Source organism: Eumetopias jubatus, unplaced genomic scaffold (assembly GCF_037043125.1).
Source record: "Eumetopias jubatus isolate StellerSeaLion01/CBP00866 unplaced genomic scaffold, mEumJub1_p1.0 scaffold_2, whole genome shotgun sequence".
NCBI classification, from domain to species: Eukaryota; Metazoa; Chordata; class Mammalia; order Carnivora; family Otariidae; genus Eumetopias; species Eumetopias jubatus.
In genome coordinates, this window is record NW_028274808.1 from 61,412,352 (window position 1) to 61,431,369 (window position 19,018).

The window sequence follows — 19,018 nt, forward strand, 5'->3', positions numbered from 1 at the left end:
CACATGTGCTTGATTCCACGACCCTACCACCATAGACGCTCTAAGTGTCAGAGCACTAGGCCTAGAATCAAGAGTGATTCACCTTGGCTAGAAATTCCTCCAAAGTGTAAATAAGAACAAAAGAACCCCGGCATGCTTTGCCTTTGAGGAACGCAATGGTCCTGGCCAGCACTGCCACACTGAGAACTCCACCATTCTTGTCCACAGAAGACCACTATAGTCTCTGCCAACACTGAAGATAGTTGGTGGAGCTGCATGGATATATAATGCTGTGGTTAATCAGAAATTAAAGATGGTACACCTCCTCCAGCTAATGCCCTAACAGACACCTTCAAGTGAAAGTATTTCCCCAACAAAGCCCATCTTAAAGACTGGAAGATAGGATTGGTCTCTCAAATGTGTAAACATCAACACAAAACCATCACAAATGCACACACAAAAAAAGCAAGGAAACGTGACCCCACCAAAGAAATACAGTATTTTTCCAGTAACTGACTACAAAGAAAAAAGGATCTGGTAATTAACTGAAAAAGAATTCAAAATAATTATTTTAAGGAAGCACACTACTACTCAAGAGAACACAAATAGACAACTCAGCAAATTCATGAAAACAATGCATGAACAAAACAAGAAGTTAAAGAGATAGAAATTGTAAAAATAACCCAAAAGATCTGGAGCTGAAGAATACAATAAATAAAATGAAAAATGCAATAAAAAGCTGCAACAACAGATTCAATCAATGAAATAATCTGTGAACATTAAGACAAATCTCTAGATATTTTACAATCAGTGGGGAAAAAAGAAAAATATTAAAAAGTGAATAAAGCTTCCATGAATGATGGGATATCATGAAATGAGTCAATATTCACACTATGGGAATTGAGAAGGAGAGAGAGAAAGGGACAGAAAGCTTAAAGAAATAATGGCTGAAAACTTCCTAAATCTAAGGAGAGATACGACCTTCCAAGGTACATGAAACTCAAAATGCCCCAAAGAGATTCAATCCAAAGAGATCTTTACTGAAACACATTATACTCAAATTCTGAAGAAAAAAAAAAAAGATAATTTGAAATTAGCAAGAGGAAAAAAGGACTCATTACATAAAAGGAAACACCAGTTAAGCTATTAGTAGATTTTTTAGCAGAAATTTGCAGACCATGTGAGTGGGATGATAGTCAAAGTACTCGAATTAAAAATAGCCAACCAAAAATACTTTACCAAGAAAGGATTCCCTTCAGAAATGGAGACATAAAGACTTTCCCAAACAAAAGCTGAGAAAATTTATCAGCATTAGACCTGCCTTACAATAAATGCTAAAAGATGTTCTTTAAGCTGAAATAAAAAGATGCTAATTAGTAACATGAAAACATATGAAAGTATAAAGTTAACCAGTAAAGGTAAATTTATAGTCAAATTAAAAATACTCTAATACTTCAATTGTCATGTGTAAATCACTTTGAAGTCTAACACATAGGTTAAAAAGCAAAAGTGTTAATAACTATAGCTACATTATTTTTTAAATAAATGTCATATAGAAAATGTAAATTGTGATAACATAAAATGTAGAAGGGGCAAATATATGTGTAGAAAAATTTATGCAAATGAAGTTAAGTTGTTATTAGCTTAAAATATACTATTATAATGCATATTATAAAAGCCTCATGGTAATCAGAAAGAATAGATACACAGATTTATAATAGATACACAAATGATAATATTAAAAGAATCAAAGACTATTTCTACAAAAAAATCACTAATTCACAAAGAAAAAAAGACAGCAAGAGAGGAAGAAATGAACAAAGGAACTACAAAACAATCAAAAGGCAGCTAACAAGATGGCAATAGCAAGTCTTTACCTATAAACAATTACTCTAAATGTAAATGGTTTAAATTCTCCACTTAAAACACAAACAGCAGTTGACTAGATTAACCAAGAATGACAACAACAACAACCACAGCTACAACTACATGGTGCCTGCAAGAGACTCACTTAGGTTTTAAGGACTATCATAGGTTGAAAGTGAAAGAATGGAAAAATAAATTTCATGTAAGTTAAAATAAAAAAGAACAGAGGTAACTATACTTATATTAGACAAAATAAACTTTGAGTTAAAAGTTGTAACCAGAGACAAGATGATGATATAATGATAAAAAAGGTGAATTAATCAAGAGGTTTTAACAATTATAAATATACATGCAGCCAACTTTGAAGCACCTAATATATTAAGCAAATACTAACAGATATGAAGGGAGAAATAGACATTACATTAAAAGTAAACGACTTCAATATCCCATTTTCAACAAATGACAGATCATCCAGACAGAAAAACCAGTAAGAAAATAGACTTCATTTATACTTAAGACCAAATGGACCTACCAGACATATACAGAACATCTCATCCAAGAACAGAATACACATTCTTCTCAAGCATAGACAGAATATTCTCTGTATAGATTATATATTAGGTCATGAAACAAGTCCTAACAATTTAAGAAGATTGAAATCACATCAAGTATCCTCTTTGACCACAATAGCATAATAGAAATCGCTAACAAGACGAATGCTAAAAAAAATCATAAATATGTAGAAATTAAGCAACAAACATCTGAAAAAATAATGGGTCAAAGTGGAAATCAAAAGCAAAATTAAAAAAAAATCTCAACACAAATGAAAATGGAATCACAACATAATGAAACATGGCATGCAGCAAAAGCAGTTTTAAGAGGGAATTTTATAGGGATAAACATCCACATTAAGAAAGAAAATAAATATTTCAAATAAATAATCTAGCCTTACACCTCAAGGAACCAGAAAAGAAATTCTAAGATCAAATTTAGCAAAAGGAAGGAATAAAGCTTAGAACAGAAGTAAAGGAAATAGAGACTGAAGAGTAATACAAATGATCAATGTAACTAAGATTGGTTGTTTGAAAAGATAAACAAAATTGGCAAATCTATAGTCAGACTAAGAAAAAAAGTCAGGTGATGAAAATTAGAAAATTATAAGTGAAAGACGAGATATTATAGTGTTACCACAGAAATATAATGGATCATAAAAGACTGAACAATTATATGGCAACAAATTTGATAACTTAAAAAAAATGGGTAAATTCCTAGAAACATACAGCCTACAAAGACTAAATCAAAGTAAAAGAAAATCTGAACAGAATAATAATAATAAGCAAGGAACTTAAACAGAAATCAAAAATCTCCTAACAAATTTGGCTTTATAAATAAATTATACCAAACATTTGAAGAATTAATATTAATCCTTCTCAAATCTTCCAAAAATTTGAAGAAACACTTCTAAATTCATTTTATAAGGCCAACATTATCTTAATACCAAAGCCAGATAAGGACATTACAAGAAAATAAAATTACAGTCCAATATTCCTAAAACTGATGGAAAAATCCCAAAAGGGGGAAAAAAAAACCCCAGCAAACCACACTCAAGAGCACATGAAAAGTTCATATCCCATGATCAAGTGGAATTCCTCCTCAGGATGCAGAGATGCTTCAACAATATGCAAGTCAATAAATATGATACACCACATTAAAAGAATAAAAGATATAAATATTATGATCATCTGAATACATGCAGAAAAGCATGTGACAAAACTCAACATTCCTTTTGATGAAAAACTCTCAACAAATTAAGTGTAGAAAAAAGAGGATTTCAAGTTAATAAAGACTGTTTATGACAAGTCAACATATAACATCATACACAACAGTAAAAAGTTAAAAGCCTTTTCTCTAAGATAAATGGTAAGGCAAGGATGCCCACTCTTGCCATTTCTACTTAACATAGTATTGGAAGTCCTAGCCAAAGCAATTAGGCAATGAAAAGAAATAAAAGACATCTAAGAAAGAGGGAAGAAGTAGAATCATATCTGTTTGTAGAGGACATGATCTATACATAGAAAATGTAGAAAACCATAAAGATACTGTCAAAAACCTTTAAGAATAAATGATTCAGTAAAGTTGTAAGATGCAAAATCAATATACAAAAATTAATTGCATATCTATATACTAACAGTGATCTTAAATAGAAACTAAGAAAGCCATCTTAATTATAATAACATCAAAAACAATAAAATATTATAAATAAACTTAACCAAGTTTGTACAAAACCTGTATATTCAGGTCTATGAAGACCTATATTTTCAGGTTTAAAACTATGACATTTATTTAAAAAAATAAATGCCAAAAACTAACGTAATGATATCCTGTTTTCTTGATTTAGAAGAATTAATGCTGTGAAAATGTCACCATACCATTCAAAGTTCAGGTTCAATGAAATTCCTATTGAAATTCCAATGACATTTTTCAGAGAAAGAGTCAAAGGTATTCTAAAACTGGCATGGAAGCACAAATGACCCAACTTAGCCAAAGAAATCTAAAGAATAAAAAGCTAGAGGTATCATAATTCCTGATTTCAAGCTATATTGCAAAGCTGTAGCAATCAAAACAGTATGTTACTGCCATAAAAAATAGTCACATAGAATAGTGCATTCAAATAGAGACCCAACATATGAACCCATTCACATAAGTTCAACCAATTTTTTACAAAAGTGAGATGAACACACAAAGGAAAAAGGATAGGTATTAATGGTGTTGGGAAAAGTGCAAGACATGTAAAATAATGAAATTATACTTCTCTCTTACACCACTCACCCAAAATTAAATTGAAATGGACCAAAGACTTAAATATAAGAACTGAAATTATAAAACTCAAAGAAAACAGGAAAAAGATCTTTGAGTTTGGTCTCAACAAGGATTTCTTAGATAAGACACAAAAAGCACGGGCAACAAAAGCTAAAATAGAAAAACAGAACAACATCAAACTAAAGAGCTTCTGCATAGCAATCAGTGAATTACAAAAAAAAAAAATCTATGAGATGGGAAAAATATTTGCAAACCATGTATCTAATAAGGGTTTAATATCCATAATATACAAAGAACTGATACAACCCAATAGGAAAATAGCAAATAATCCAATTTAAAAGTTGGTAAAGGACTAGACATTCTTTTTCTAAAGATGACATTCAGATTGTCAATAAGTATATGAAAAGGTATACACCATCAGTAATCATTGGACAATTACAAATCAAAACTCCCATCTGGTAAAATGGCTATTGCAAAAAAAAAAAAAAAAAAAACAATGGATAACAGACTGTTGTAAGATTGCTGCAAATTAGGAAGACCCTAAGATTTCCTCATCCCATGAATACAACTAATAAATGTCAAATCACCCTAAACAACCAAGGAATTGACTTAAGACTGGCAGAGCAAACTCCACAACTAAAGGTAGAGAAGAGGTCACATTAAAGAAGGTAGGAATTATGAACACATGGTTTGGGATGGAAACAGATCATGGTCACAGTGGTGGGGAGGGAGCCACAGTCACGGAGAAGGACAAGACAGATTAGCACACAAGGGAGCACACAGGGAAAAATAAATACCCATAGTGTGAGAGGGGCTGAATTTGATGAGCCCCAACAGGGCTTACAGCTTGAAGTTTTTAAAGGTGATCAGGCTTGACTGAGGTAGAGCCCAGAGAACATTGCATTGCTCCTGGTGAAAAAGCAGGCAAACAACCCACAGACATGCAATGTGGAAACAGCTATCTGAAGAGCAGCTGGGGAACACAGTGAGGAGTTAATTTGCTCACTATGGAGCATGACCCAGAGAGAGAGCATCCACAGAGAGACTCCTGGCACCAACAATTTCCTTCCAGCACCCCTCAGCAAAAGCACAGGGCAACCTGCTGGAACCAGCACAGCCAAACACTTGCTACCTAATGTGCTTACACCAAGTCCTGCCCCTCTGCACTCTGATGGAACCACCCTTCCCAGTCACATTTGTTTCAATCCCAGCAAGGCAGGTCCCCTTCAGCAGATGACTAGCCCAAACCTCTGCTCAAACCATGTCTCCCAATGCAGGAGTTTTGCAGAGCCTTGGTTCTGGTGGTGGCAGTGGCAACAGGATTCATTTCACAAACAGACCAGAGCACACCTAGTTAAAATGTGCCATATTCAGGCTAGGGACCAAACATTGCCCCCAATAGTCAAGGAGAACCTCCACAGACAACTGGCCTGAAAGATAAAGCAGGCAGGACAAAATAGCAGATTGCACACAACATACATTAGAGAAACTTCCAGAAATGCCAAGCCCTGGGGAACCGGGAACCCTATGCAGCAAGGCACTATAGGACCTCTTCTTCATAAAGACATTGCCCTCCAGAATAAGATGTACTGACTTTCCTAAAACAGAAAAATGGGCACATAGACAAAATGAAAACACAGAAATTTATCCCAAATGAAAGAAAGGGACAAGGCCACATCAAGAGATCTAAGTGAAACAGATATAAGTAACATGCCTGAGAGATTTTAAAGTAATGATCATAAGGATACTCACTGGACTTGAGAAAAGAGTGGAAGACATGAGTAAGACCTGTAATATAGAGATAAGTAATAAAATGGCAGAGATAAAGGGTTCAATAAAAAGCATGCTTGATAGAATAAATAGCAGAATGGAAGAAGCAGAGGAATGAATTAGTGACCTAGAAGACAGAGTAATGGAAAGTGATCAGGCTGAACAAGAGAAAAAAAGAATTATGCAAAATTTGAATAGACTTAGGGAACTTAGTGATTCCATTAAATGTAATAGCATTCATATTATAGAAGTCTCAGAAGAAAAGAGAGAAAAGGGAGCAGAAAATTTATTTGAGGAAATAATATCTGAATTTCCCAGATCTGGGGAAGGAAACAGATATTGAGATCCAGGAGAACAGAGAACCCTTAAGAAAATTAACAAAAGGAAATCCACACCAAGACATATTGTAATTAAATTGGCAAAATATAGTGATAAAGAGAAAAGAAAGAAAAGAAAAGAAATAAGGCAAAAGAAAAAGCAACCTACAGGGAAACCCTATAAGGCTATCAGGAGATTTTTTAGCAGAAGCTTTCCAAGCCAGAAGAGAATGGTGTGATATATTCAAAGTGCTGAATGGGAAAAATCTGCACCCAAGAATATTCTACCCAGTAAGGAAATTATTCAGAATAGGAGAGATAAAGGGTTCCCTAGACAAACAAAAGTTAAAGGAATCCATCACCACTAAACCAAACCTGCAAGAAATGTTAAAGGGAATTCTTTTGAGTTGAAAGGAAAGGCCATTATTGAGAGTTAAGAAAAGAAAGGAAAACAAAATTCACAGGTACATACAAACATAATAAAGTAATAGATTAATCACTTATAAAATCAGTATGGAGGATAAAGCACAAAAGCAGTGAAATCAATTGTATCTATAAAATCAGTCAAGGGATTCACAAAATAAAAGGTTATAAAGTATGACACCATGTATATAATACACAATGGGAGGGTGGACTAAAATTTTAGTGCTTTTAGGATGGGTTCAAACTTAAAATGACTGTCAATCTAATATAGACTACGATATGCATAGAACATTACATGCTAACGTAGTGATAACCACAAATCAAAAGCCTGTCATAGGTATGAAAAAAATAAAGAGAAAGGAATTGAAGCATATCACTAGAGAAGGCCATCAACTCACAAGGCAAGAAAGTAAGAGAAAAAAATAACAGAGAAGACCTATAAAAATAACCATAAATGAGCAACAAAATGACAATAAGTACAAAACTATCAATAATAACTTTGAATGTAAATGAACTAAATTCTCCAATCAAAAGACATAGGGAAACTGAATGGATAAAAAAGCAAAATCCATTTATGTGCTGCTGACAAACTCATTTCATACCAAGAAACACACGCAGATTTAAGGCAAAGGGATACAAAAACATTTATCATGCAAATGAAAGTGAAAAGAAAGAAAGTTGAAGTAGCAATACTTATATTGAAAAAAGTAGACTTTAAAATAATGACAGTAACAAGACACAAAGGACACTATATAATCATAAAGGGAACAATCCAAGAAGAACATATAACAATCATAAATATTAATGAACCCAACATGGGAGCACCCAAAACATAAAGTAAATATTAATAAACATAAAGGTAGTAATAAACAGCAATACAATAATCATATGGGACTTTAATACCCCACTTACATCAATGGAAAAATCATCCAGACAGAAAATCAACAAGGAAAGTGTGGCTTTGAATGACACATTGGACCACATTGACTTAATAGTTATATTAAGAACATCCCATAATAAAAAGGTAGAATACACATTCTTTTCAAGTGCACATGAAACATTCTCCAGAATAGATAACATGTTAGGCCACAAAATCAGTCTCAACAAATTCAAAAGACTGAAATTATATCATGCATCTCTTCAAACCACAATGCCACAAAAGAAGAAATCAACCACAAGAAAAAATATGGAAAGAACACCAATACATGGAGGTTAAATAACATGCTACTAAACAATAAATAGGTCAAATAAGAAGTCAAAGAGGAAATCAAAAACTAAATGGAGACAAATGAAAATAAAAACCCAATGATCCAAAATCTTTAGGATGCAGCAAAAGCTGTTCTGAGAGGAAAGATTATAGCAATGCAGGCTTATTTCAAGAAGAAAAAAAAAATCTCTAATAAAACAACCTAACCTTACACTTAGAGGACTTATAAAAAGAACAAACAAAATCTAAAAACAGCAGAAGAAAGGAAATAATAAAGATTAAAGCAGGAAAAAAAATGAAATCAAGACTAAAAAATACAATAGAATGGATCAATGAAACCAGGAGCTGGTTCTTTGAAAAGGTCAACAAAAATGATAAGCCACTAGTCAGATTCATCCAACAAAAAAAAAAAAAAAAGAGAGAGAGAGCGAGATCTCAAAATCAGAAAGAAGTACAACCCACCACAGAAATACAAAGGATTGTAAGAGAATATTATGAAAAATTATGTCAACAAATTGGACTACATAGAAGAAATGGATAAATTCTTGTAAACCTCTCATGGCAGGGAGGACTTAAGATGGTGGAATAGTAGGGGGATCCTGGGTTTGCCTCATCCCTTGAACACAGCTAGATCAATATCAAATCATTTTGAATAACTAGGAAATTAATCTGAGGATTAAGAAAGGATCTGCACAATTGGAAGGAGAGAATGAGGCGGATGCAAGGTTCAAAAATGTGAACAGGGGAGAGAAAAGCCATGGTGCTTCAGGGGGAAAGGAGCCCTTTTCATGGAAATTAGTCCAGAAGAGAGGGAAAGAGTGGGAGGGAGAGCAGCCTATATGGTTTGTGCAAGATACTGTGGTGTGGGGATCCCCCTAGGTCACACCAGGAGAGAGTGTTTCTCTTCCTGGAGTAGATTTGGAAAAGTGTATAGTGTCTCTTCAAGGACCAAAGGTCCACCAGGTGCCATTGAATGGCCATTCAACAGCAGAGAACAGAGAAGTGTGCAGAGGGCAGATAACCTAGTCACAGGTTTTTGCTGTGCTTCACCATGGACTCCAGGCACCTGGGTGACTATATGACTGCCTTTTGGGGACAGAATGGGGCCTGGCACAGTAATGCCAGGCTCTCCTCTGGGAGGGGAGTGGGTCCATGTCTTATCAGGTCCTTTAAGATTTGGAGATTTCAATCCCAGCCATTAGCCAGAGAAAAAACATAGGAGAACTATGGCTCTAAGTGTGCCAACAGCCCAGGCACAGACAGGTTAAGGGCAGGGATCTGATAAAAACCTGGGACACAGGATGGGAGATTGTTCACTTTTCTTTGAGGGCCTCCTGAACAGCAGCAGCCACGAGTTCCTTTCTCTGGAGATGAGAGGGTGGGGTGGTGCCATCTTCCACATCCCCCCTTCCCAAGCCCATCGACAGGGTCAGACTTCAGAGAGAAACACAGTGCCTCCAGTGGAGGCTGGAGTCACTTATGCCAAACCCTACCCCCTGTACTGACCCTGCAGGGCTGTCTTTACTTGGGCAGGTCTGACTGTTAGCCCATGCTGCAGGCGTCTGTCTCAGAAGGGGAAGGAAACAAGCATTCGAGTCCAAGAGGCACAGAGAACTCCCCTCAAATCAACAAAAATATGTCAACACCCAGACATATAATAGTGCAACTTGCAAAATACAATGATAAAGAGAAATCTGAAGGCAGCTAGGGACAAAATGCCCTTAACCTAAAAGGGTAGACACATAAGGTTAGCAGCAGACCTGTACACAGAAAGTAGGTAAAAGGAGTTTGTGAACACTAAACCAGCTCTGCAAGAAAAATTAAAGGGCACTCATTCAGTGGGAAAGAGAGACCAAAAAAACAAAGACTGAAAGGAACAGACACAATCTACCAGGACAGCAACTTTACAGGTATTACAATGGCACTGAATTCATATCTATCAATAATTACTCAGAATGTAAATGCTCCAATCAAAAGACATAGGGTATCAGAATTGATAAAAAAAAAACATGGATATGATGCTTAGAAAAGATTCATTTTAATTTTTTAAAGATAATTATTTATTTATTTATTTATTTATTTATTTATTTGACCGAGAGAGAGAGAGAGAGAGAGCACAAGCAGGGGGAGAGGGAGAGGGAGAAGAAGACTCCCCGCTCAGCAGGGAGCCCTATGTGGGGCCTGATTCCAGGACCCTGGGATCATGATCTGAGCCAAAGGCAGACGCTTAACAACTGAGCCACCCAGGCGCCCCAGACAAATTACATTTAGATTTAAAAAAAAAGACTAATAAGAGATGAAGAAGGGCACTATATAAAAATAAGGGAGTCTATTCACTAAGAAGATCTAACAATTGCAAATTGCCCCCAACTTGGGAGTAGCCAAATATATAAATCAATTAACAACAAATTTAAAGAAACTCATTGATAATAATGCAATAATAGTAGGGGACTTTAATACCTCACTTATAGCAACAGACAGATCATCTAAGAAGATCAAAAAGGAAACAATAGCTTTGAATGACACATTGGACCAGATGGACTTAACAGACTTATTCAGAGCATTTCATCCTAAAATAGCAGAATACACATTCTTTTCGAGTGCACATGGGACGTTCTCCTGAAGAGATCACATACTAGATCATAAATCAGGCCTCAATCAGAACAAAAAGATTGAGATCACAGGATGCATATTTTCAGACTACAATGCTATTAAACTTGAAGTCAATCGTAAGAAAAAATTTGGAAGGACCACAAATATATGGAGGTTAAAGAATATCCCACTAAAGAATGAATGGAAATTAAAAAAGAAATTAAAAAAAATACATGGAAGCAAATGAAAATGAAATCACAATATTCTAAAACCTTTGAGATGTAGCAAAGGCAGTCCTAAGAGGGAATTATATAGCAATACAGGCCTTCCTCAAGAAACAAGAATACACAACCTAAAGGAGCTGGAAAAAGAACAGCAAATACAGCCTAAAATCAGCAGGAGAAGGGAAATAATTAAGATTAGAGCAGAAATAAATGATATAGAAATTAAAAAAATAGAATAGATCAACAAAACTAGGAACTGGTTCTTTGAAAGAATTAACAAAATGATAAACCCCTAGCCAGACTTATGGAAAAGAAAAGATAAAGGACCAAAATAAATAAACTCATGAATGAAAGAGGAGCAATCATATCCAACACTAAAGAAATACAAACAATTATATGAGAATATTATGAGCAATTATATGCCAACAAATTAGGTAATCTGGAAGAAATGGATGTATTCCTAGAAACATTCAAACTATCAAAACAGAAACAGAAAGAAATAGAAAATCTTAACAGACCCATAACCAGCAAAGAAATTGAATCAATAATCAAAATTCTCCCAACAAATAAGAGTCCACAGCCAAATGGCTTTCCAGGGGAATTCTACCAAACATTTAAAGAATTAATACCTAATCTTATGAAGCTGTTTCAAAAAATAGAAATGGAAGGAAAACTTCTGAACTCTTTCTATGAGGCCAGCATTACTTTGAGTGTATAATGCTAAGCAAAACAAGTCAGAGAAAGACAAATATATTATTTCATTCATATGTGGAATTTAAGAAACAAAACAAGTGAGCATAGGGGGAGGGAAGGAAACATAAAATAAGATAAAAACAGAGAGTGAGGTAAACCATAGGAAACTCTTAAGTATAGAGAGCAAACTGAGGATTGCTGGAGAGGAGGTGTGTGGGAGGATGGGCTAAGTGGGTGATGGGTATTAGGAAGACGCTTGTTGGGAGCAGCAGTAAGTGTTATATGTAAGTGATGAACCACTAAATTCTACTCCTAAAACCAATACTATACTATATGTTAACTCACTTCATTTTAAATAAAAAATTAACATAAACATCTCAAGATTGAATTAGAAATAAAAAATTTTCAGACCACTATTAGCAATGAAATTAAGTTAGTAATAAACTCCCAAACAAAAGTCCAGGACCACGTGGCTTAACAGATGAATTCTACTAAACATTTAAAAAATAGTTCATACCGGGTGCCTGGGTGGCTCAGTCGTTAAGCATCTGCCTTCAGCTCAGGTCATGATACCAGGGCCTTGGGACTGAGCCTCACATCGGGCTCCCTGCTCAGTGGGAAGCCTGCTTCTTCCTCTCCCACTCCTTCTGCTTGTGTTCCCTCTCTTGCTATGTCTCTGTCAAATAAATAAATGAAATCTTTAAAAAAAATAGTTCATACCTTGTCTTCTCAAACTATTGCAAAAAATAGAAGTGAAAGGAGAGCTTCCGAATTCATCCCATGAGTCCAGCATTACCCTGATACAAAAAAAAAAAAGAAAAAGAAAGAAAGAAAGAAAGAAAAAAAGAAAGAAAGAAAGAAAGAAAGAAAGAAAGAAAGAAAGAAAGAAAGAAACGAACCAAACAAACAAAAAAGAAACAAAGAAAGAAAAAGAAAAGAAAGAAAGAAAAGGAAAAGACACTACAAAAAGCAAAAGCAAACAAACAAATACTACAGGTCAATATCTATGATGAACATAGGTGCAAAAATTCTCAAAATATTAGCAAACTAAATCAAATAATACATTAAAAGATATTTACTATGATCAAATGGAATTTATTCCAGGAACGCAAGGATGGTTCAATATTCACAAATCAATCAACATGATACAACCATCAACTAGAGAAGATAAAAATTGTATGATATTTTCAGCAGATGCAGAAAAAGTATTTGGCAAAAGACCATATCCATTCATGAGAAAACCTTCCAACAAAGTAAGCTGAGGAGAACTACCTTAATATAATAAAGATCATATCTGAAAAACCCACAACCAATATCATATTCAATGGTGAAAAACTGAGAGCTATTCCTCTAAGATCAGGAAAAGGCAAGAATATCCACTCTTGCCACCTTTATTCAATACAGTACTGGAATACTCGCCTTTGCCATCAGACAAGAAAAAGAAATAAAAGGCATCCAAATTGGTAAGAAAGCAATAAAGTTTCACTACTTGTATATGGCATGACACTATATATAGAAAACCCCAAAGACTCCATACAAAAAAAAAAACAAACAAACTACTAGAACCGAGAAATGAATTCAGTAAAGTAACAGTATAAAATATCAATATACAAAAATCGGTTTCATTTCTCTACACTATAATGAAGTAGCAGAAAGAGAAATTTGCACCAAAATAATAATATATGTAGGAATAACCTTAAACAAGGAGGTGAAAGATGTGTAAACAAAAGTATAAAACACTGATGAAATAAATTGAAGATAACACAAACAAATGGAAAGATAGTCCATGCTATGGAATGGGAGAACAAATATTGTTAAAATGTTCATAAAACACAAAGGAATGTTCAGATTCAATGCAGTCCCTATCAAAATACAACAGCATTTTTCACAGAAGTAGAACAGATAAAACTAAAATTTGTATGTAACTACCAAGATCCCAAATAACAAAAGCAATCTTGAATAGCAACAAAACTGGGGGTATCACAATCCCAGATTTCAAGATATACTACAAAGCTGTAGTAATCAAAATAGTCTGGTGCTGGCACAAAAATAGACACACAAATGGATAGAACTGAGTAGAGAGCCTAGAAATAAACCTACATGGTCAATTAATCTATGACAAAAGAGACAAGAATATACAATAGAAAAAGGCAGACTCCAACAAATGGTGTTGGCAAAACTGGATAGCTACAGGCAAAAGAATGAAACTGGGCCACTTTCTTATATCATATACAAAAATAAACTCAAAATGTAGTAAGATCTAAATGTGAGGCTAGAAGCCATAAAATTCCTAAAATAAAACAGTAATTTTTTGACACCAGCTGTAGAAAAAGTTTTTTAGATATGTCGCCTCAAGAAAGAAAAACAAAAGCAAAATTAAACTATTGGGACTATACCAAAATAAAATGATTTTGCACAGTGAAGGAAATCATCAACCAAACAAAAAGATAAGCCATCAAATGGAAGTAGATATTTGGAAATGGCATATCCGATAAGGGGTTAATATCCAAAATGTATAAAGAACTTATACAACTTGAAACCAAAAAAGCAGATAATCTAATTAAAAATGGGCAGAAAACCTGAATAATTTTTCCAAAGACATATGGATGGCCAACAGACACATTAAAAGATGCTCATCATCACTAGTCATCATGGAAATTCAAATCAAAACCACAACCTCACACTTGTCAGATTGGATAAAATCAAAACACAAGGGAAAAAAGTGTTGGCAAGGATGCAGAGAAAAAGAAAGCCCCATACGCCATTCGTGGGATTGCAAGTTGGTACAGCCACTGTGGAAAATAGTATGGAGGTCCCTCAAAAAATTAAAAATAGGAACACCATATTGTCCAATAATTCCAGTGCTGGGTATTTACCCAAAGAATATAAAAATACTAATTCAAAAAGATATATGCACCCCCATATTTATTTCCCTATTATTAACAATACCAAAATATGGAAGAAACCCAAGTGTCAAGCCATAGATGAATGAATAAAGAATGAATGTATAAATATATACATACATACACACGTACACACACAGTGGAATATTTTTCATCCATTAAAAAAAAAGACTGAAATCTTGCCATTTGCAGCATAATGGATAGATTTAGCATGTATAATGCCAACTGAAGTAAGTTACAGAAAGACAAATACCATATAATGCCACTCATATATGGAATTTAAGAAACAAAAGAAAGAAAGAAAAGAAAAAAACAGACACTTAAATATAGAGAATCAAGTTGTTGTCAAAAGGGAAGTTTGTGGGAGGATGAATGAAATAGGTGAAGGGGATTAAAAGTACAACTATTGTGATGAGCACTAAATAATATATAGAATTGTTGAATCATTATATTTATACACCTGAAGCTCATATAATACTGTGTGTTAACTATATTTGAATTAAAAAGTTAAAAATTTAAAAATTAAATAACCTGATTTAAAAATGGGCAGTATACTTGAATATACATTGTTTTCTTTTCTTTCAGTATTTTATTTATTTATTTGACAGAGAGCACAAGCAGGGGGAGTGGCAGGGAGAGGGAGAAGCAGCCTTCCCACTGAGTAGGGAGCCCCATGTGGGGTTCAATCCCAGGACCCTGAGATCATGACCTAAGTGGAAGGCAGTGGCTTAACTGACTGAGCCACCCAGGTGCCCCAAATATACATTGTTTCCAAGAAGACTTAGAGATGTTCAACAGGTGCTTGAAAAGATGCTTAATGATCACTAATCATCAGAGAAATGAAAATCAAAACCACAAAAATAGCACCTCACACCTGTCAGATTGGCTATTATTACAAATACAGAAGTAACAAGTGTTGGTGGAGTGTGGAGAAAAGGGAATCCTTCTACACTGCTGACAGAAATGTAAATTGGTACAGCCACTATGGAAAACAGTATGAAGATGCCTCAAAAAATTAATAATGGAACTATTATGTGGTCTAGGATTACCACTTCTGGGTATTTAGTCAAATGAAATGAAAACACCAATCCAAAGAGATATGTACACCCTCTGCTCATGGCAGCATTACTTCTAATAGCCAAGACATGGAAAACACCTTAGTGTCTATCAGTAGCTGAATAACTAAAGAAAATATGTTATGTATATACAATAGAGTATTACACAGCCATAAAAAAGAATGAAATCTTACTTTGCAACAATATAGGTGGACCTAGAGGGTATTATGCTAAATTAAATAAGAAAAAGAAATATACTGTATGATTTCATGAATATACACAATCTAAAAAGCAAATGAAAAAACAGAAACAGTATGTTTGTTTGCATGAGTCACTGCCCATTCTGGGAAGGACTCCTCCTATTGACACCTTTGGCTCAAGGACTCAAAATTAACAAAGTAGAATCTTCCCTGGAAATGTGCTATAATTTAAGATACTTCCTACTCTTTCCTTCCTTTTGTCCTACCTTCCAAGTTGTAAAATATACATCATTTTCTGAAGTCCTCACCTGCTTTCTTCCCCTAAAATATCTTGTACATACTACCAAACTTAGTGTCTGCTTCTTGGCTGACCTGAGCAAATGTAAATGCTACCAAGAGTTGTCTAAAAACATATTAAAAGGGGATTTTTTCTGGCTCACTCATTGCTGGAAAGGCAAAAAAAACATTATTCTGTGTCATGGAACAAAGACAATCAGTCACATAAGATGGCAGCCATTTGCAAAAGGTTTTACTTATGGTGATACGGGAAAATGGCAGATGCAGGGGACGTATAGGTGTGATGTTCAGAAATTTGTAAAATACCAGAGGAGGGGAATTTGTAGGGTGTCTACAAAGATAGTGGAGTTGACTGGTTACTATTTAGTTATATCAAAGTCCTCTAGAGGGATAAGAGGAAACTAAGGGCTCCTGACAAACAATTCAAGATGAAGTGCAAGAGTCAGAGCACTTCTTTGGTAAGTTACAAAGGGACATTTATCTCCTTCATTAGAAGAGCAGTCACAATTGAGCAACAATTTGAAAAGGCAATAATATCACAGAGCTACAGACATTTGAATGTACAGCAATATAGATATGTCATGCTATCTTTAGGGCCTAGGACCCTGAAATATGGGATAAGGACTTCTAAACTGGTATACATGAGGGCACTGGCTCTGCAAGGCAATACATGCCCCATTAAAAGATGGTGTATGTCCTCTCTTACTGTGCATTAAAATTAGGATTAAATACTATCATAATTCCAGTGGACATTTACTGGGCTTGGGAAAGAGGAAAAACTATATATTGAAGGAGTTGCAAAAATAAGCTGGGAGAGAAATACCCCTGGGATTGGTTGATCAAGACAGCTGAATACCAGACTGGGTGAGAAATAATTCATTGATCTGGGGGCACTTTCTAAGGACATGGAATTTAACAAAGATTGAAAACCTGTCACAGTTAGCAACAGAATAAAGATTGTCTAATGCTGAAGAAGACATTGATCCTGGAGGTGTAATGGACATTTATGCTACTTTATCAGAGGAGGTAAAGATTGCTCTTGTCCATGATGGCCTAGCACATGGAATTTACAAAGCTACCCAAGCCTTAGACGAGTGTCAAGCCCATTTTTGTGTGCTTGCATCCATCTGTAATGAGCCTATGTATGCCAAATTGGTGGAGGACCTTTGTGCTGAACACCGAAACAACTTCATCAAGGTTGATAACAAGAAACTAGAGGAATAGATAGACTTCTGTAAAACTGACAGAGGGAAAATGCTGAAAGTGGTTGGTTGCAATTGTGTGGTAGTCAAGGACTATGGCAAAGAGTCTAAAGCCATGGACACCATTGAGAAATACTTCAAGTTCAAGAAATGAACAAATAAAAAAAAACTTGGCTTTTATTCAGTAAGAGGAGGCAGGGGAGGGAGCAGGAGAGGGGGGAGGAAGAGGGAAAGCACATAGCTAGAGAGACATTTCAGTATACGGCCAATGTAAATATTTCACTGGAGACCTGACAACCTGGCTCCAAGTGGTACTGGGGTTATCTTAGTAAGAGACTATTAGAAAAGAACTATAGGATTTGGGTTTGTGTTTAGTCATTTCATTTTTTGTAGCATTTAGGAAAGTGAGACTTGCTTTATTTGAACATTATAAGGAAGTACAGGTATTTATATGATTAGTGTTTAACAAATCTACCTAGAAAAAGACTAGGTCTAGGCCAAAGCTTTGTTTGGTAAAGAAACCACAGTCACTTATATTAGCCAGGATAGAAGTATGTTTGGCCATTTTTGTGTTTTAGACAATGTTCGTGTTTTACCTATATTCAGGTATAATTTCAGAATGATCTTGTTTTTGTCTTGATTCATCATTGTCACAGAGCAGCCTTGTTTAATGTTGATATTCTGTGAATTATTTTTTTATATTCAACCTAGAACATAAGACCTAGCTGAGCATACTAGGCTACTTCCTAAATGTCACTGCTGCTTTTCTCTTTCTCAGTAGTACTTGTATTTGAAAGCAAATAATTATATTAAATAAATATGCATACAGAAATACATGTGGGTATGCATTGGCTAACTCAATTACTTTTAATTTCAGTGGAAATTTTAAGTTGAATAATGACAATATTGTAATACATTTTTTTTCTGAGTTCTGTCAAACCTCCTCCCACAGCATATTTTTGGATCTATTTTTGGATCTACTTTTTGTTATTCATAAAATATATGGTTACCAGATAACATAATTACCTATTGTTGCAGTAGAAATTTTTATAAACAAAATAAACTACTGTATTTTTACATTTGCTTCCTTTATTTAAAATCACATAGAAAAATATTTTAAATTGTGTTTCTGAAATATGTTTCAATTTTTTACAACTTGTAGCTAAAGGCAACAAATATAAAATAACTCAGATAAAGTAATGTTAAAAACTTTAATAAATTAAAAATAATATATACTTGAAGGTCTTCTTTCAGATGACTCTGGGGGTAAGAGTAGTTGAATAGTTTGCAATATAATGGAATCAATAAAACAAAATATATACATAAAAAAAGACCTCCCAAAGCAAAAGAAAAAGAAAAGTCTCTAAGTATGAAATGAGTGCAATACATAAGTTTAGGAGAGAAAGAAAATCCATTCCCATGACTCAAAGAAATTTCTTTCTGAGATGAATTTTGAGTTAGGATCTGGAG

The 19,018-nt window shown here is 34.5% G+C and overlaps 1 pseudogene; it reads left to right on the top strand.

The window, feature by feature from the left end:
- Positions 1-17,318: 17,318 nt before the first annotated feature.
- Positions 17,319-17,702, top strand: LOC114210105 (small ribosomal subunit protein eS12 pseudogene; annotated as a pseudogene).
- The last annotated feature ends 1,316 nt before the right edge of the window (positions 17,703-19,018 follow it).